At 40.8% G+C, this 20,418-nt stretch overlaps 1 protein-coding gene across 1 annotated transcript in view; it reads left to right on the plus strand.

The window, feature by feature from the left end:
- Positions 1-5,241: 5,241 nt before the first annotated feature.
- Positions 5,242-20,418, plus strand: part of PTBP3 (polypyrimidine tract binding protein 3) — a 108,427-nt gene continuing 93,250 nt past the window's right edge. The window contains exon 1 of the mRNA XM_012461831.3: positions 5,242-5,367. The gene's annotated coding sequence lies outside the window, so the exon portion shown is untranslated. The remainder of the gene's footprint in view (positions 5,368-20,418) is intronic.

Genomic DNA, 20,418 nt, shown 5'->3' on the forward strand with positions numbered 1-20,418 from the left:
CCGCTCCCGCCCTATTCCTAATCTTTGGTAACCACTAATCTGTTCTCCATCTCTATAATTTTGTCATTTTGAGGATGTTATAGAAATGGAATCATACAGTATGTAACCTTTTGAGTGGCTTTTTTCATTTAGTATAATTTCAGATGTTTCTATTTTGGAAAATACAATGTTAATTTTGATGATTTTGTATTTTCTTTCTTTCTTTTTTTTTTTGAGACGGAGTTTCGCTCTTGTTACCCAGGCTGGAGTGCAATGGCGCGATCTCGGCTCACCGCAACCTCTGCCTCCTGGGTTCAAGCAATTCTCCTGCCTTAGCCTCCCAAATAGCTGGGACTACAGGCGCGCACCACCATGCCCAGCTAATTTTTGTATTTTGAGTAGAGATGGGGTTTCACCTTGTTGACCAGGATGGTCTTGATCTCTTGACCTCATGATCCACCCGCCTTGGCCTCCCAAAGTGCTGGGATTATAGGCGTGAGCCACCGCGCCCGGCCCGATTTTGTATTTTCATGGGATAAAATGATTTTAAAATGTCCACCTTCCTAGATTCACCTAATAGCTGGTTATTATTTCTGACTTATTTGGTATCTTTGTATTATTTTGTGTATTAAGAAGTCTTACCTGTAAACAGAAATAAGGTAATGTTGGTTAAATGTTAACTAAGGACTGCCTACGGGAATGCCTTAAGGCAAGTGTTCAAAGGTTACATGTGGTCCAAACCTAATAGTGATGAGGGTGGTGTCTCTCATCAGATAAAGGTGTTTCAGGGGAAATTCTTAGTCAAATCAGAACAAAAACGCAAGAGAAAAACGTTAGAAAAATTATAAACTAAATTATTTGTAACTGTCTTCCTTTTCAAAGAATAAAGCAATTAGCAAATAGAGAAAATGTTACTCTCTTCACTGTCAAGAAGCCAGTATACAGAACATACTGGTTTTAGGCCAAGCCGGGTCATGTGGGTGATATCTGATTCCAGAAACTTCCGTGGAGATGATAGAAAGCCATGGCTCTTCCGTGTCACGTAGGCTATAGGAATAGCTAGGATTCTAAAAGTAGTTCTTGAGGAGCTAAACTCTATGCTACCTACTATTTTTGAATCAAAGTGACTCACAAACCCATAGAGCTTAATCTATAAGAAGTTCTTTGAATTGGCCAGGCGTGGTGGCTCACGCTTGTAATCTCAGCACTTTGGGAGGCTGAGACAGGCAGATCACTTCAAGCCAGGAGTTCGAGACCAGCTTGGCCAACATAGTGAAACCCCATCTCTATGAAAAACATAAAAATTTGCCAGGTGTGGTGGCACACACTTGTAATCCCAGCTACTAGAGAGGCTGAGGTAGGAGAAGTGCTTGAACCTGGGAGGTAGAGGTTGCAATGAGCTGAGATCATGGCACTGCACACCAGCCTGGGCAACAGAGCAAGCCTCTGTTTCAAAAAAAAAAAAAAAGTTCGGCTGGGCACAGTGGCTCACATCTGTAATCCTTTTTCTGTCTTTTTTTTTTTTTTTTGAGATGGAGTTTCGCTCTTGTTACCCAGGCTGGAGTGCAATGGTGCGAACTCGGCTCACCGCAACCTCTGTCTCCTGGGTTCAAGCAATTCTCCTGTCCCAGCCTCCCGAGTAGCTGGGACTACAGGCGTGCGCCACCATGCCCAACTAATTTTTGTGTTTTTAGTAGAGATGGGGTTTCACCACGTTGACCAGGATGGTCTCGATCTCTTGACCTCGTAATCCACCTGTCTCGGTCTCTCAAAGTGCTGGGATTATAGGCGTGAGCCACCGCGCCCGGCCTCACGCCTGTAATCCAAGCACTTTGGAGGCCAAGGCGGGCGGATCACCTGAGGTCGGGAGTTCAAGATCAGCCTGACCAATATGGTGAAACCCCTGTCTTTTTAAAAAAAAAAAAATTTTTTTTTAAATGTTCTTTGTATTTAGAACCAAGGGAAAAGAGTTAAGGCTTCACTTTCTTTTTTGTTGTAAACTGTTTTCTGTTTTCTTATGTCTAGGTTTCTGTTGTGAAGCTGGAGATTGAGTATTTTGGAACTGTCTTTACATTGTAGACTTCTCAGAATTACTGTTAGTATAGACAATAAATTTCAGACACATTTCATATTTATTTTTACTTATTTAGAGATGGGGTCTTGCTGTGTTATTTTTTAATGTTGAAATTTGGGACAGCAAAGATAGGGGTCATGCTCTGCTATTTTTTAATATTGAAATTTGTTAGCTAAAGCATAGAGTAAGAGAGACATAACTTTAAAAATTTATTTTTATAAAAAAATAGAGACAGGATTTCACCATGTTGCCCAGGCTGGTCTCACATGCCTGAGCTCAAGCAATCCTCCCGCTTTGACCTCCCAAAGTGCTGGGATTACAGGTGTGAGTCACCATGCCTGGACATTTGTTTTTTAAATAAGGAAACTCTGTAAATTGGTACAGCCTTTTTGGAATCATTTTCAAAAAAATTATCAAATTTGAATTATAAAGGCTTTATATGAAGGATTGTTGAATGACACAAAGGATATAAAACCTTATATTCCTTTATTTATTTTTTTAATTTTTATGTTTTTTTAGAGATGGGATTTCTCCATGTTGGCCAGGCTGGTCTCGAACTCCTGACCTCAGGTGATCCACCCACCTCAGCCTCCCAAAGTGCTGGGATTACAGGGGTGAGCCACTGCGCCCAGTCTCCTTTGTTTCTTAATCCTACTTCTAGGGATCTATTCCTCATGTAATAATATGTGTACAAAGATATTCATACATTCATGATATTTTCTGCAATAGCATTAGTTATTGTGAATACTTGGAAACAATGTAATTTCCACTGTTTTGAAAAAGGTTAAATAAATTATGAAATGAAATGATGAGGTTGGGCATAGTGGTTCACACCTGTAATCCTAGCACTTTGGGAGGCAGAGGGAGGTGGATCACTTGAGGTTAGGAGTTCAAGACCAGTCCTTGCCAACATGGTGAAACCACATCTCTACTAAAAATACAAAAATTAGCCAGGCGAGGTGGTGGGCGCCTGTAATCCCAGCTACTTGGGAGGCTAAGGAATGAGAATGGTTTGAATCCAGGAGGTGAAAATTGCAGTGCACCACTGCACTCCAGCCTGGGCGACAAAGTGAGAGTTTCAAGAAAAAAAAATACTACACTGTAGTTAAAAGAATTAAGCAGAATGTGTCGTAATGAAAAAAAAAATCCAGTTTTTTTTTTTTTTTTTTTTTTTAGACAGAGTCTCAATTTGTCACACAGGCTGGAGTGCAGTGGCACGATGTTGGCCCACTGCAACCTCTGCCTACTGTGTTCAACAGATTCTTGTGTCTCAACCTCCAGAGTAGCTGGGATTACAGGCGTGCACTGCTAAGCCAGACTAATTTTTGTATTTTTAGTAGAGATGGGGTTTCATCATGTTGGCCAGGCTGGCCTCAAACTCACGACCTCAAGTGATCCACCTACCTTGGCCTCCCAAAGTGCTGGGATTATAGGCGTGAGCCACTGCACCCTACCATAATCCAGGATTTTTTGGTGAAAAAAAAAAAGAAAAATGGTAAAGGTCTAGAAGGATGCATACAAAATTCTTACAGTGGTAGTTATGGGCAGGGGGTGGTTTGGGAAGAAAAATATTAACAATTATAACTTTTCAGTATTTTATGTTGTTTGAATTTTCCAAAATGAGCATTTATGCTGATATTACTTGTATGGCTAAAAAAGGAGTTAAGGAAATTTCATCAGCAGAATATATCCCAAATAAAGCGATAGAAAGACTGCATTAACTGCTTATCTTGTTGATGTTCTCCATTTCCATCTGGCAATGTTTACAAATGCAACTTAATATTTAGACTTAACACACAAAACAAAACATATTTGACATTTTGGAAGAGGCAGGTTAGATAAAGCACTTTAAGAATGACCTCACTGAATTACTCTACCTATTTGAAAATAGTTTTATGCCAAAAATACACATAAACTAACCAAGGAATCCATTCAAAAGTAAAGGCTGGAAACTGATTTTCTTGTATGTCCATGAAGTGCCCGGCGCATAGTAGCTTCTCAATAAGTACTGACTGAATAATGAATGAGTCCACAGTTTAGATCTTTTTAGTAGCACCTACTGATCCGAAAGCAGGAAATTAGCAAGGATAGATGTTTGAGGTTCTAAGTTGCTTTTCAAATGAGGAAGCCACGGGGTGGAGCCTCGCTCTCTTTTACTCAGGAGGTTAAGAATTCGGCTTAATAGTTTAATGGGTTATGTTTTGGTGATCTGTGAATTGAAAAATCATTCAATTTCACACTAAAAAGGGAAAAAAGCAAGCGTGTTGTCTGTCATTCGTTACATTATTATACATACACTTTTTGCTCAGACCAGAGCAAAGCGCTCTGGTGCAAACGTTTCCTGGTTGGGAAACTGTCAGCAATCACTCTCTTTGTGTCTATATTTTCATCTGAAAAAAAGGGAGTTATGAGTAAACTTTTATAAAATGCTGGAAATATAGCCATTCCATGCTTGTTGTGCAGTGAATGTTTCATATAAATTCAATACTAGACGGTCAGGTCAAAATGCACTCAGATACTTAAACTGTATACAAATACAAACGTTCTTGAGTCCGGGGAGCCTCTTTCACCTCATTCATCGTCCCAGCCACACCTATGGGGCTGGTGCAGGTCCCAGCGGTCGACTCCAGCGCGGGGCAGCCAGCGGCTGGCCCTGGACGTACCACCTACAGCCTCGCGCACTCGGGGCAATTCTACCTCGATTCTGGGGTCCTCGCGGGACATTCTTGCCTACTCTCGGGAGTCAGATCCCCAAGGCTTTTCCCGCCGGCAGAGGGAGGCGTTCAACTGGCAGCCCCACTCCGCGAAGCCGGAAGGCCCGCGGGGCCGCGGGAGGGCGGGCGGGGCGCGCGGCGGAGCGGGAAGCACAAGGCGCGCGCTCCCGCGAACGCAGAAGGGAGTCTGGGGGGGCGCGCGCGCGCGCGCCGGGATGACGGGCCGAGAGGCGGGGTCTTACGGCGACAGCGTGAAGAGGGCGCCCCAGAGCCGAGCCGGAGGCCGGCAGCAAGCGGGACGAGGGTGGGCGCGAGCGCAGGGGCGGGCCCCGAGGGAAGGCGGGGACGCTGAGGGGGCGGGGTCGGGCCAAGCGGGGGCGCGCTCGCGGGGTGGGGAAGGCGGGGGTGCGGCGGTGGCGGGAGCGTGCCCGGTCCCCGCCCCTGTTTCCCACTCTCTTTCCACCTCCGACCGGCCCGGGCTCCGCAGAGGCGACGCTCGCTAGTACCCGGAACCGCCCTGCTGCCGCCGCCTGCTTCCTCCGCTCGCGGTGAGCCCGTCAGTCCCTGCTCTGTGCGCGCCTCCATTTGGGCCATGGATGGGTAAGTACTAGGCGGCGCGGCGGCCGCACAGGGTTGCGCTGGCGCCGCTTCCACCCGGCTCTCGGCGGGACGCGCTGGGGCTGGGGAGCCGGGTGCGGCGCCGGCGGCCGGAGGAGCGGCCCCGGCCAAGCCCGACGGCGGGGCTTCCGGGCGTCTCGGTGGGGATCCCAGAATCGCGGAGGTGCCGTCCGCCGTAGCCTCTCCTTTCCCCACGCGGCGCCCCGGACACGTCCGCCCCTTCCAGCCCTACTCGACACACCGGGGAGCGGAGGAAAGCCCGGTCCGGCTGCGGTGCCGGGGTCCGCCCTCCGCGCCCCGAGTCCGGGGAGCCCAACTCGGCCTCCCGACACTTCCTCTCAGAAAATGGTGCACGGCGCTGTGGGAGGCGGAGGCGGCGCGCGGGGCGGGCGTCCTCTTGCCGGGGGAGTTGCTGTTTACCGGCGAGGTGGGGCGAGCGGCGGAGTGGCCGACGGCGGGTGCACGCGTCGGTACAAGTCTGGGCGGCGACCTGGTCCTGAGCCACGGTTCCACGCGGGGTCCCGGGGCCGCCGGCGGACTTGGCCGAGGTCTCCCGGCTTGTGCCGTGAGATACGGTAACGCTTTCGCGACACCAGGGCTCTGGACTTAGTGACCATGGACGCTTACCCCTCACCACTCTCTTTCGCCAAGAAACTTAATGAATTCTCTGCCCGTGTATGTAAAATACGGTGTACGAGCAATTTTCGGGGAGCTTTCAAATGCTCAAAAATTTAATAGGGGTCCCTGACCAAAAATAAAAAGATTTAGAATCTATGTATATAAATTATTCTCTGGAGACACAGGGATATGGGGTAGCACTTGACATATTTTAGTAACAACTATGTTAGGATCTTGGTAAATTAATTGAAGGTTGTAGTGTGCCTACGGATTAAAAAAAAATCTCCAACTCAATTTATTTCCTTTATGTATTTGAGATTTTGTTTGGCTTGTTACCTGCTTTTGATGACAAGATTTCTGTAAGGTTGTGGACTATATACAACTTGTTAGAACAGTAAAAGTCGTTTACATGTTGCCATATGGTTGATAATTGTCCTGATATTTGGAAAAGATGAACTTTTCCAGCAGGGTTTGACCTCATTAGATTTCATTTATTTTAGTTGCACAACATTAAGTGGATATAATATTTCTATTTGAATGCAGATTGCACACTGCTATAGAGTTTTAGAATTTATTCATGATTGTGGTGTTTTTTATTTAATGGAATATTTAAAAAATTTCTTAAAATCATTACTCTTTGGGTACATAGTAGGTGTATATATTTTTGGGGAAATTGAAGCTGTTTTTATTGTTTAAGTTTCTCCGAGAGCATTGTTGACGACTAATTTCACATTACCTTATTCAGTTACATTTTATATGTTGCAAAATTTTGTGATCCTAAAGATTTATGTCATTATGCTAATATTTCAGTTCAGGTAAACTATGAAATTAGTATTTCGTTATGTGTAGTTAATTTTCTGGAAGATTTGACTTAAATATGGAAGCAGGCTTTTTGTGTCGTAAAATTTATAGTTATAATAAAGAGGACCCTTGAATTTTGCATCTTTGCTGTTAAACTCTAGGATAACTGTGAAGTGCAAACTTATACTTTTTGAGTGTTTAAGAAGTTAACTCTCCCTTCACCCTGTTTGTGGTTTTAAAGGTAGTAATAGGTTTATTGGTTTGAATATGCAAGGCAATTAGACAGATACTGGAAGGTAAGTTCATTTGGAAGTTCAAGTAGGAACATGATTTGCTCTTTGCATCAGAACCAATAACCATAGTGTTACGCAGTCTTATTTTTTATGCAGCAAGCATCTAATTACTTGCCACATTTAAATTTTAGACAAATGAATTTCAAGTTACAGAAGTTTAGAAGGAAAAATAAAAAATCTGCGTGGTGTTTTTATAACAGTTTACATCATCTAGAGTCATTTATTTGTTGACTTTTATGAGGTAATGATGACATAGGTTATTAACGATATGTAAAATGTATTTGTAGCTTTCTTTTAGGAGATATGAAGAAAAACATTAATTGAAGACGGTTTCTTGGGGCTTAGAAGAGATGAGTTTTTGGATGGCAGGACTTTAAAGGGGATTTTTTACACCCTGGTCTTAAGGAATGTGGTTTAAGAATAGAGTGCATTTTTGCCTTCAGGAGGCTAATTAAATTTCTACATTTTCCAACAGCCTGAAAAAGATCCTTTTTCCTTATTTGGATAGTCAAAAAACAAACCACAAGCCATCAGTCAACCTATCTTTCTAGTTCCTCCTCAAATCCCAACTGTCTCTTGTGTGTGTGTATGTGTTCATTTCCTCCTAAGAGATAATTTATACTTAAACAGTTTTGACGTGATAGAATATTTTTAAAAAGCAAATCTTTGAAAAATTTGATGCCTGAAACGTAATATTTGTATTTATTTTAGTTCCGAGAGACTGTCTTAACTGTATTTTGGTGAGCAGTTTTGGGTGGTAAATGCAGATTTGCAAGATGCCTTCTATTTCTGTAAAATCCAAGCACTGGTTTTGTTTCATTTAAAACCTCAGACACGGTTATTCATGCCAGTGACTTAAAAACTTTGGTGATTTTAAGTTTTGGTTTGGCTTTATTAAACAGAGGTAAATGGATAAACACTCATTTTTAATTGAAGTATGACTATACTTCCAAAATACTAAAAGTTAACTTAGGGTTTGTTTCTTGTATTGGTAGTAAGGCTTTGCTTTTACACTCTGCTGTTGCTGGACTGTCTCTCATCATTTTTCTTTGTATTAATATTTCACAACTCATCACATTCTTGTTTTTATTATTTGTTATTATAATGCTTTTTTCCCCTTTATTCTTACTATCTCTGTCTTTTAAAAACTTGTTCTCTAACTTTGTTTTCCATTTTCTCTTTTTACTTTTTCCATACAGTGTTGTTACAGATCTTATAACAGTCGGTTTAAAGGTAGGAATCTTTTACTATCCTTTCATACACATTTTTATATCTTACTTTTGGCATATTTTCAGTCTCACCTGTTCATAAAATTATTTCTGCTTTACTGTATGATAATAGTCTTTCATTTTTACTTAGCTCCAAAATAAGTAGACCTGTAGGTAATTTTAGATTTTATGTATTTATAAGGAGGAACTATAGTATTATGTATATGAAATGTGAACAAAAAAATTTTTATTTGCTTTGTTTTAGCAGTTAAATGTAGCCTCAGGCCAGGTGTGGTGGCTCACACCTGTAATCCCAGCAGTTTGGGAGACTGAGGTTGGGTGGATTGTTTGAGCCCAGGAATTTGAGACCAGCCTGGGCAACATGGTGAAACCCTGCCTCTGTTAAAAAAAATACAAAAAATTAGCTGGGCATGATGGTGTGTGCCTGTAGTCCCAGCTACTTGGGAGGCTAGCTGGGAGAATCACGTGAGCTTGGGAAATCAAGGCTGCAGTGAGTGTGATTGTGTCACTGCACTCAGCCTGGGCAATAGGAGTGAGACCCTGTCTCAAAAAAATGTAGCCTAGGCTCTGATTTATCTTCTTCCCATGTCCTTTATTCTGTCCTCTTTCATGGATGTGCTTATGAGAATAATCTAAGCAGCTGATACTCCTTTATTCAGTGCCTGTTAGGTGTCAGGTTCTTTACATGTATTTTCACTAATCATTGTAGCAATCCTTCAAGGTAGGTAATCAGTATTCCCATTTTAGAGGTGAAAAATAGATTTAGAAAGTGTTGGCCAGGCGCGGTGGCTCACGCCTGTAATCCAAGCACTTTGGAGGCCAAGGCGGGCGGATCACCTGAGGTCAGGAGTTCAAGACCAGCCTGACCAACATGGTGAAACCTCGTCTTTATTAAAAAAAAAAAAAAAAGAAAGTGTCCAAGATGTGGTGCACTAGTGTTCAAACTCTTGTCTTCTGGGTCCCAAAACCTGGCTTTTTTTTTTCCATTATACCTAGCTGTCAGCAATAAGAGTTCTGTCTAAAAGGCAAACATTCTGAGAGCTGGATAATCAGTATTTTCTAATAGTGATTCTTCTAGGTTAGAAATCATTTCAGTTTTGTCAGAGTCTTTTCATTTATTGGATTTTTTATTTTTTGAGGTGGAGTCTCGCTCTGTTGCCTAGGCTGTGGGGTGCAGTGGCTCAATCTCGGCTCACTGCAACTTCCACCTTCTGGGTTCAAGTGATTCTCCTGCCTCAACCTCCCAAGTAGCTAGTATTACAGGCGCCTGCCACCACGCCTGGCTAATTTTTTGCATTTTTATTAGAGACGGGGTTTCACCATGTTGTCTAGGCTTGTCTCCAACTTCTGACCTCAGGTTATCCGTCCTCCTGGGCCTACCATAGTGCTGGAATTACAGGCAGGAGCTACTGCGCCCAGCCCATTCATTGGATTTTTAAATATAAATCAAGTAAACAGTGCTCATCTATATGAGACTTAAAATATCTGGGTGTTTTAAAGGTTCCTTTACTAATTTAATATTTGATATAGCTGAGTTGAGAATCTAGTTCTAGAAGCCACTTACAGTTAAGATTATTGTAGAAAGAAATAATTCATCTTTGTATGTATTTTACACATTATAGATTGACTTATGTAAATTTGTTCCACCACTTTGGGTCCATCTGTGTTCATCATCTCTTCTTGCTAGCAAATTTCAGTGCTCCTACTTTATTTGCGTTTGTTGGATGTGACAGTGGTGTTCATTCATGGTTTTTTTGTTGTTTGTTCGTTTGTAACTCTGTCACCCAGGCTGGAGTGTAGCGGTGGCATGATCCTAGTTCATTGCAGCTTCAAACTCCTGAGCTCAAACTGTCCTTTTCGCCTCAGCCTCCAAAGTATCTAGTAAATCTACAAGCGTGTACCACCATGCCCAGCTGGGATTTTGCTGCGTTGCCCAGGCTGGTCTCAAACTCTTGGCTTCTCAAAGTGCTGGGATTACAGACATGAGCCACTGTGCCTGCCCTAAAAATATGTCTCGATAAGCGAAATAAAATTTAAATGTTAGATGTAGGAACCATATTTGAATACAAGATTTGGCTTTCTGACTTTTAGCAAGCACTTTGTAAACAAAGATCAGATCCTACTCTGAAGAGAAGATAAGTTTATTAGTTGATTCAGAAGCAAGCTATATTTCTATAGACTTAAATACTGGGGATGTAAAATTATGCATTATCTGGAGAAATTTCTCTAAGATTGTTCTTCTTTCTTGGATTCCATCCAAGGAAGCTTAATTACCAAGTAAATACTAACAGGCCAATAAAGCTCATAATTCATCTAGATTGTGTGAAAGATAATCTAGCAGTTACTTAATTTCCCCTGTATGCAGTCTGAATATGATGACACAACAAATGGTTTCAGCCAGTGGCAAGAGTGGATTTCAGATTATCTTTCAGCCAGTGGCAAGAGTGGATTTCAGATTATCTTCTGTAAGTTGCTTTCCTGGATTCGGAAGAGTAATATGGACTTTTAAAAAAGAATTGAAAATACTCTGTAGTATAATATAAAATCCATTGTTTTGGAGAAAGAAAACTGAGTTGTTTTTAGAGATTAAGTGATTCACCAGAATGTGTCATGAGGGCAGGGATTTTTACTGTTTTCTTCACTACTGTGTTTGCAGTGTCTGTCACATAATAAGCTTTCAGAAATACTTGATGAGTGAATGAATGCCAGATTGTCACATGGCTAGTTAGGTAGCATACTTATATAGGAACCAAGCTTTCTCATTTTGCTAGGTTTTTTTTTTTCTCTGTTAGTCATATACTATGGTGAGAAAGAAATCATTTCATTTTTAAATTGGAATTTTCTTGACATTTTTCAGACAGCTTAGGGCTGTCTCATGTTATACCTAGGTGTACACCTTGGATGTTCTTTGTGGTGTAACAATTTTTTGAGCCTTGCAAAAATTAAGAAAATTAGCTTCTGATACTTACCATGAAAAATTTGTATTATTTCTTCATGTAATTTTTATATTTTGAAATGCTTAATAAGAAACCGAGATGTATTTGCTGTGGTTTTTTTCTTTGAAGACAGGCTCTATCTCTGCCATTGCTCAGGCTGGAATACAGTGGCATAATCATGGCTCACTGCATCCTCTACCTCCAGGGCTCAAATGGTCCTCCTGCCTCAGCCTTCTGAATAGCTAGAACCACAGGCATGTGCCACCACACTCTGCTAATTTTTTTTTTTTTTTGAGACGGAGTTTCGCTCTTATTACCCAGGCTGCAGTGCAATGGCGCGATCTCGGCTCACCACAACCTCCGCCTTATGGGTTCAGGCGATTCTCCTGCCTCAGCCTCCCGAGTAGCTGGGACTACAGGCGCGTGCCACCATGCCCGGCTAATTTTTGTATTTTTAGTGGAGACGGGGTTTCACCATGTTGACCAGGATGGTCTCGATCTCTTGACCTCATGATCAACCAGCCTTGGCCTCCCAAAGTGCTGGGATTACAGGCGTGAGCCACCACGCCTGGCCACCCTGCTAGTTTTTAAATTTTTTTGTAGAGACGAAGGTCTCACCATGTTGTCCAGGCTGATCTTGAACTCCTGACCTCAAGTGATTCTCCCACTTCAGCCTCCCAAAGTGCCGGGATTACAGATGTAAGCCACCATACACAAGCATAATTGCTGTCTTTAATTTCGAATTCTTTTAAATGAAGAACCAACTAGATGATAATGAGTGGTAACTGTACAATTTTTTAATGTTTTTATTATTATTTTTTATTATTATTTTTTAAAGGCTAGTCAAGTGAAGCAGTGGGAGTGGAGAAAGAACAAAGAAATCTGTAACTGTTTGTGATCAATTAGTTGTAAACACCACTGCACTTGGACCAGCCAACTGTACATGTCTTAAGAACTTTACTATACTAGATAAATCAAAGTGTCAGCCCGTGGATAACATAGCATTTTGTGTGTGTCCAGGTTATACTTTAATTATTAACTAGCTGGCTTATTTTAAACTCAAGTATTCCTCAAAATCCTGGTTATTTCTTCAAAATACTATAGTAGCTATTAGAGTATGATTTTAAGAAAATGATGATCTTACATATCAAATATGTTTTAAGCTTTTTCTTGGTTATTATCCTATTTTAAGTGAGTAGATGAGTATGAAAAACTCAAGTATATAGGAAGGACTATGATTGGCTTCTAGTAATTATCATGCCTGCTACTATTTAGAAGAGAACAATATAGTATATTTAAATTAATTTTGAGGATGAGTCTTCTGTTTGCCTGACCAAAGGTTGGCAAACTACGGCTATCGACAACATTTGGCTTGCCACCTGTCTGTAGTTTTATTGAAACACAGCCATGCTCATTCATATCGTCTGTGGCTACTTTCACAGTGCACAGGCAATCGTAGTTGCAGTGGAGACTACAAAGCCTAAAATACTCTCTGACCCTTTACAGAAAAGGTTTGCCTGCTGCTGTGCTTGAGCTATAGGAAATGTAGATGGCATTTGCTGCAAATCCTTTTCCTTTTAAACTGAGCTGTAATTTGCATAGAATGAAATGCACGTGTCTTAAGGGTACAGTTTAAAAATTTGACACTCGTATCCACTGGTGTTTCCTGTATATCTTGTTCAAGGTAATAGAACACCCACTCTACAAAGTTCCCTGTTGCATCTTTCCAGAGCCAGTTTAGGCGGCCGTTCTGATTTCTATCAACAGAGATTATTTTTACCTATTTTGTTTGTTTGTTTGAGATAGGGTTTTCCCTGTGTAGCCCAGGCTGAAGTGCAGTGGTGTGATTGAGGCTCACTGCAGTATCAACCTCCTGGGCTCGAGCAATCCTCCTGTCTCAGCCTCCTGAGTAGCTGGGACTACAGGTGCACTCCAGGTGCACTCCACCACTCCTGGCTAATTTTTGTATTTTTTGTAGACTAGGTTTTGCTGTGTTGCCCAGGCTGGTCTCCTAGGCTCAAGCCATCTGCTTGCCTCAGCCACCTAAAGTGCTGGGATTATAGATATGAGCCACTGTGCTTGGCCAGTTTTACCTGTTTTTGGACCTCATATAAATGAAATTACAGAGCATAAAAGCTCTTTGATGTCTTACTTCTTTTACTCAGCAAAATGGTTTTGAGAGTCGTCCTTGTTATTGCATATATCAGTAATACTTTCCTTTTTTTTTTTTAATTTCTGTGAGAATTCCACTTTGTGACTATGATGGAGGATTATTTTTTGCTCCTTAGTGCAGGTAAATCCAGGTTCTTGTCTCACAACCAGGAAAAATTAGGTACGTGGACAAATTAAAGAGTGAGGAGAGTGGAATTTATTAAGTGAAAGGGGAGCTCTCAGCAAAGAGAGGGATCCTCCGCGGGCTTCCATCTCAGATTGAATACCAGGCCACGACAAGTGTTGAAGAGGCCAGACTCCTCCCCAGCCTAAGATGCTAATTCCTGGTGGTTTTACCCCCTTTCCCCATTGGCATGTGGGCTGGTATTCTGAGCCACTCCACATTGATTTATTTTCCTTACTGCACAGGTGTTAAATGATGGAATTTTTCACTGTGGACATGTTTAAGCAAGGCCCCTGTGCATAATGGCCTGGGCAGGTCGAAGGTTCTCCGGGTACCCTTCCCTCTTTGCCTAGGCATTTGGCTATCTCCTGACTCTATCAAATATATAACAATATTTAAAAATGCATTCTCCTGTTGATGGACACTGGGTTCTTTTCAGTTTGGAACTATTATGAATAAAGCTACCATGAACATTTATGTGTAAGTCTTTGGGTATATGTATTTCACTCAGTCCGTGACTAGGAGTGGAATTGCTGGATGATAGGATATGTATATGTTTAACTTCATAAGAAATTGTTCAACTGTTTTCCAAAGTGCTGTACCACTTTACCCTCTGACCAGCTTTGTATTAAAGTTCAGTTGCCTCATGTGTCAGCCAAACTAACACCACGCTGGGTCTTGTCAGTTTTTAATTTTAGATATTCTTCTGGACTAATATTACCTCATTTAGTTTTAATTTGCATTAAATTATTGATCCAGTGATTGGTGTTGGTGAGTTTTTTATGTGCTTAGTAGGCATTCACTTATCTTCCTTTGTAAATGTCTGATAAGTCTTTTGCCTATTCTTTTAAAGTGGGATTTTTTTTTTTTTTTGAGAGGGAGTCTCATCTGTTGCCCAGGCTGGAGTGCAGTGGCACAATCTTGGCTCACTGAAGCCTCCCTCTGCCTCCCGGATTCAAGCAGTTCTCCTGTCTTAGCCTCCTGAGTAGCTGGGACTACAGGCACACGCAACCACCCCCGGCTAATTTTTGTATTTTTAGTAGAGATGGGGTTCACCATGTTGACCAGGCCAGTCTTGAACTCCTGACCTCAGATCATCCACCTTCCTTGGCATCCCGAAGTGCTGGGATTACAGGTGTGAGCTACCATGCCCAGCCTCAAGTGGGTTCTTATAGACAGTTTATAGTTGTGTCTTTTATTTTTCAATCCACTGTGACAATTTCTGTCTTTTAATTGGTGTAAACAGGCTATTCACACTTCAAGCGATGATTAATGTAGTTGGATTTGTTCATATTTGTTCTATGTATTACACTCGTTCTCTTTTCTTTATCTGCCTTCTTTGGTTTAAATTGAGCATTTTATGTGATTTCACTTACCTTCCTTCAGCGTGCATGCGTGTGTGTGTGTGTGTGTGTGTGTGTGTGTATATACATAATTTTTTTTTTTTTTTGAGACAGTCTTGCTCTGTCACCCAGGCTGGAGTGCAGTGGTGTGATCTCGGCTCACTGCAACTTCTGTCTTCTCCCAGGTTCAAGCAATTCACGTGCCTCAGGCACCCGACTAGCTGGGATTACAGGCATGTACCACCGTGCCTGGCTAATTTTTGTATTTAGTAGAGACGGAGTTTTACCATGTTAGCCGGTCTGGTCTTTAACTTCTGACCTCAAGTGATCCACCGGCCTTGGGCTCCCAAAATGCTGGGATTATAGATGTGAGCCACTACACCCGGTCCTCACCATATTAATTATACTTCCTTTAACTTTTTTTAGTAGTCACTCTATATATTGTAGCATATACATTTTCAACTCATTTTGCTTAATTATTGGTGAATACAGAACAGGTATGTAGCAAGACCATTCCCAATTGTTCCTTCCTGTGTCTTAAGACATTGCTTGCCTTTATTTCACTTACTCCTATGAAATGATCACTCCCCTACATTGTTACTATGATTCTTTTAAATAAATAGTTGTCTTATAGCTCAATTAGAAGTAAGAATAAAATTTTGTTTTACCTTCATGTATTTATTTGTTTATTTTAATTTTAATTTTAATTTTTTTAAGAGATGGGATCTCACTATGTTGCCCAAGCTGGAGTGCAGTGGCTATTCACAGGTGTGATCTCACTACTGTCAACAGGGGAGTTTTGACCTGCTCTGTTTCCAGCCTGGGCTGGTTCACCCCTCCTTAGGCAACCTGGTGGTCCCTCGCTCCCAGGAGGTCACCATATTGATGCCAAACTTAGTGTGGACACCTGATCAGCATAGCGCACAGCAGCCCAGAACTCCTGAACTCAAGTGGTCCTCCAGCCTCAGCCTCCCGAGAACCTGGGTCTACAGGCATGCGCCATCGCGCCTGGTGTTTACCTTCATTTATTAATTCTCCAACTATCTTTATGTAGATCCAGGTTTCTGATATACAGTGTTTTCCTTCTCCCTAAGGAACTTTTTAAAAACATTTTTTGTGGGGCAGTTCCATTGACATGAATTCCCTTGGTTTTTGTGTTTCTCCTTTACTCCAAGGATATAGCATTCTAGCTTTTTTAAAATTTCTTTCTCTGCATACAGCATTCTAGCTTTTTAAAAATTTCTTTTCTTTAACAAACTCTTTAAATAGTTCACTTCACTTTCTTTTTGCTTGCATGGTTTCTGATGAGAAAGAAACCTGTAATTCTTGTGTCTGTACCTCCATAGGTATGGTGTTTTTTCTTCTAGTTTATTTCTTGATTTTCTCTGCCTTTTGTTTTCTTCAGTTTGAATGATATGCCAAGGTGTGGATTTATCTTGGTTGGTTTTCTCACAGCTTCCTGCATCTGTGGTTTGGCTATCATTAATTATGGAAAATTCTTGGCTGTTGTTACTTTTACATGTTTCTTCTGCCCTGTACTCTCTTTTTTTCCTAGAAAATATCAGAAAATTTTTCAGTTACTTCTGCGTTACACGTTTGAAATTGTCCTACAGTTCTTGGTGGACATTCTCTTTAATTATTTTCCTTTGCATTTCAGTTTGGAAAGTTTCTGTTGAAATGTCTTTAAGCTCATTGATTCTTTCCTTAGCCATGTCCAGCCTACTGATGATGAGCCCATCAGAAGTATTCTTCATTCCTCTTAACAGTGTTTTTTATTTCTAGTGTTTCCTTTTGGTTCTTTTATAGAGTGTTTATGTCTCTGGTATGTTACCCATTTTTCTTGCATGTTACCTACTTTTTTCATTACAGCCATTGACATAGTGACCATCATGTTGCTAAGCAATCAGTTAGCTTGCTGTCTGATGTGTATAGAGGCCAATACCATGGCACTTTTCTTTTTTGAGAAAAGAAAATTTTATTGTTGTTGACTGGCAAGGAGACAGAAGGAAATGCTTAAATCTGTCTCCTTTATCTAGGGGATGACATTGGTTTTACAGACATTGGGTAATAAGGCATGATCCAAGGTGATTCCAGGAGGCATGATTTGACTGGATCCTGCCATATGGTGTCTTTTTTTTTCTTTTGAGACAGGGTCTTGCTCTGTTGCCCAGGCTGGAGTGCAGTGGCATGAATCATAGCTCAATGCAGCCTTGAACGTGTGGGTTCAAATGATCCTCCTGCCTCAGCCTCCTGAGTAGCTAGAGCTACAGATGCATGCCACCATGCCCGGCTAATTTTAAGCAATTTTTTGTAGAGACTGAGTTTCTCTGTGTTACTGAGGCTGGTCTTAAACTCCTGGCCTCAAGTGATCCTCTTGCCTCACCCTTCCAAAGTCTTGGGATTACAGGCATGAGCCACTACACCTGGTTAGGTGTTTGCTTCTTAATTCAGTCTCCGTTCCTGGGTCCCAACTCTTGGGTTCCACCCATGGTTGCAAGCTTGGTTCACTTGGACATGTCCAGGTTATGCGACCTTCCACCTGGGGGTCCATGGCAACTGAAAAACAACTCACCATCTTATTACACAAAGGTGGACCAAGTTGGGCTGGTTCTGCGGTTAGAATTGTTATTTTAAACCATGTCTGATAATTCTAAAACCTGTGTCCTGTTTGAATCTGGTCCTGATGCTTGTTTTGTCTCTTTAGTTAAAAGGTTCAAACACACATTGTAATTTTTTGTTGAAAGCTAGATGTGCTATATTAGAGAATAGGAACCGAGGTAAAAGGCCTTTAGTGTGAGTTTTATGTTATTGTGGCTAAGATTTTCTCTAGTGTCCTTGTTTTAGGCCCCTCTTTTAGAGTTTGAGCCTTGCAGCTCTTTGAGCTATAATCCTTTGCTATTATACTAGAGATGTGATGGTAAGGTGTTGGGAGGGGAAGCATTCCATAACCTTTTGATTAATATCAGCCTTTTCCCAGGTTGGTGTCCCTGATATGTGACTTTCATAAGTGTTTCATAGTGTTTTTCCCCCTTAGGTAGGACTGGTAGGCCAGAAGAGGCTAGAGTTTAGGAAACACCGTTTCCCTAGATTGGACAAAGTTTTTGTTTTCAAAGTTTTTGGAAAACATCAGAATAAGACTATACTTTTGGAGGAAGCTCTTGCTCTTGGGTGTATTTCACAGTGGTTACTGTGCCTCTTCTGCTAGAGACTGGAAAGGGCCTTTCTTATTTCTTCACTTTAAGAATTTGGTGTAGGGTTCCTGGAGGTAGAGCCTAGGGAATTATGGGGGCCCCTTAGGACTACAGGCTCCAAGGGTTTCTTACTTGTATGTTAGTTCATACTCCAGCAGTTTGTCAGAATTGGAAACATTTAAGTAGTCCTGTTAGTTTATAGTTCCAGCAGATTCTGCTCCAGACCAACAGTACCTCACTTGTGACTCTGGATTCAGCAGTTATAACATTTTGATGTGGTGATTTGCCTCATGACCTCACTTCCCTGGTGACTAGCTGATGATTTTTAGTTTGTTAGATGAATTTCTTTTCGTAAAGGCAAAAATGACAACTTCCAAGCTGACTAGAAAATCCTACCCATTCTTTCAAATAGGGCTTATATCTCTATTATTGAGTGTAAGGATTCTTTATATATTGTGGATATAAGTCCTTTGTCCTGTGTATGTATTGTGAATACTTGTTTGTTCATTTCTGTGACTTGTTTGTTCATTTCTTAATAGTGTCTTTTGATAAATAGAAGAATTTAATTTTGATACATTTAATGTCTCTTCCTTTTTGGTTATAGCTTTATGTGTCTTATCTAATAAATCTGCTTATTCCGAAGATAAGAAGGAAGATTTTCTCTTTTATTTGCTTTAAGAAGCCTTGCAGTTTTAACTTTCATGGTTTAGATATCAGATGAATCTCAAATTTATTTTTGTATATGGCGTGAGTAAACAGTTCAGGTAGTTTAGCACCATTTTTTGAAAAGATTTTCCTCTCCAGACTGAATTGTGTTGGCACTGTTATTTGAAAATCAACTTACCATATGTGAGTGGGTCTGTTTCTATATATTCTATTCTTATCCCTTGATCTATTTGACCATTCTTATGTTAATATCACACTGTCTTGATAACTGTAGGTTTATAGTGTGTCTTAAAGTCAAGTCAAGTAGGCACTCCAATTTTGTTCTTAGCAAAATTGCTTTAGCTATTCTGGATCATTTGAATTTCATTTTAAAATTTGAAATCAGCTTGTCATATTCTGTGGAAGAAGCTGCGATTTTCCTGGCATCGATTAAAATCTGTAGGTCATTTGACATTTTGACGTTTTAGTTATTATTATTATTATTTTGGCCATATTCTACCATGCTGTCAAGTTCAAGACATTTCATTTTTTAAATTTATTTTTCTTTATTTAAAGAAGTTTTAATTGACAAGTAAAAGTTGTATATGTTTATGATATGTAACATCATGTTTTGTAATATATATACATTGTGGAATGACTAAATCAAGCTAATTGACATATGCATTACCTCACTTATCATTTTTTGTAGTGATAACACTTAAAATACAGTCTTTTTTCCTTTTTTTAAGAGAAAGAGTCTCGTCCTGTTGCTTAGGCTGGAGTGCAGTGGTGCAATCATAGCTCACTGTAACCTTGAACTCACTGGCTCAAGTAATCTTCCCGCCTCAGCCTCCTGAGTGGCTGGGACTCTAGGGTGCATGCCACCATGCCCAGTTAATTTTAAAAACTGAAGTATATAGTCACCATGTTAAATGATAGATCTCTCTAACTTATTTCTGCTAACTTAAATTTTGTATCCTTTGACCAAAATCTCCCCGGTTTCTCCCCCAGCCCCTGGTTACCACCATTATACTCTCTCAGCTTCTATGATTTCAGCTTTTTTAGATTCTACATGTAAGTGGGATCATGCAGCATTTGTCTTTCTGTGCCTGGCTTATTTTACTTAATGCAGTTTCCTCCAGGTTCATCCATGTTGTCTCATGACAGGATTTCCTTCTTTTTAAAGGCTGAATAGTATTCCATTGTACATATATACCACACTTTGTTTATCCATTCATCTACTGAGGGACATTTTGATTGGTTTTATATCTTGGCTATTGTGAATAATGCTGGAGTGAACATGGAAATACCGATGTCTTTTCAACATACTGTCTCCATTTCCTCTGGATATATAACCAGTAAAAGGTTGCTGGATCATATGGTAATTCTATTTTTAATGTTTTCAGAAACCTCCATACTGTTTTTCATAATGGCTGTACTAATTTACATTCGCACTAACTGTGTACAAGTGTTTCTTTTTTTCCTTCTTTGATAATAGCTATTCTAACAGATGTGAGGTGATATTTCCTGTTGGTTTTAATTTGCAGTTTCTTGATGATTAGTGATGCTGAGCATGTTTTTATATACCCGTTGAATACCTGGGACTATAGGCACATGCTACCACACCTGGCTTTTTTTTTTT

This window comes from Aotus nancymaae, unplaced genomic scaffold, assembly GCF_030222135.1.
Source record: "Aotus nancymaae isolate 86718 unplaced genomic scaffold, 86718_ANA_hifiasm-v0.15.2.pri h1tg000003l, whole genome shotgun sequence".
NCBI classification, from domain to species: Eukaryota; Metazoa; Chordata; class Mammalia; order Primates; family Aotidae; genus Aotus; species Aotus nancymaae.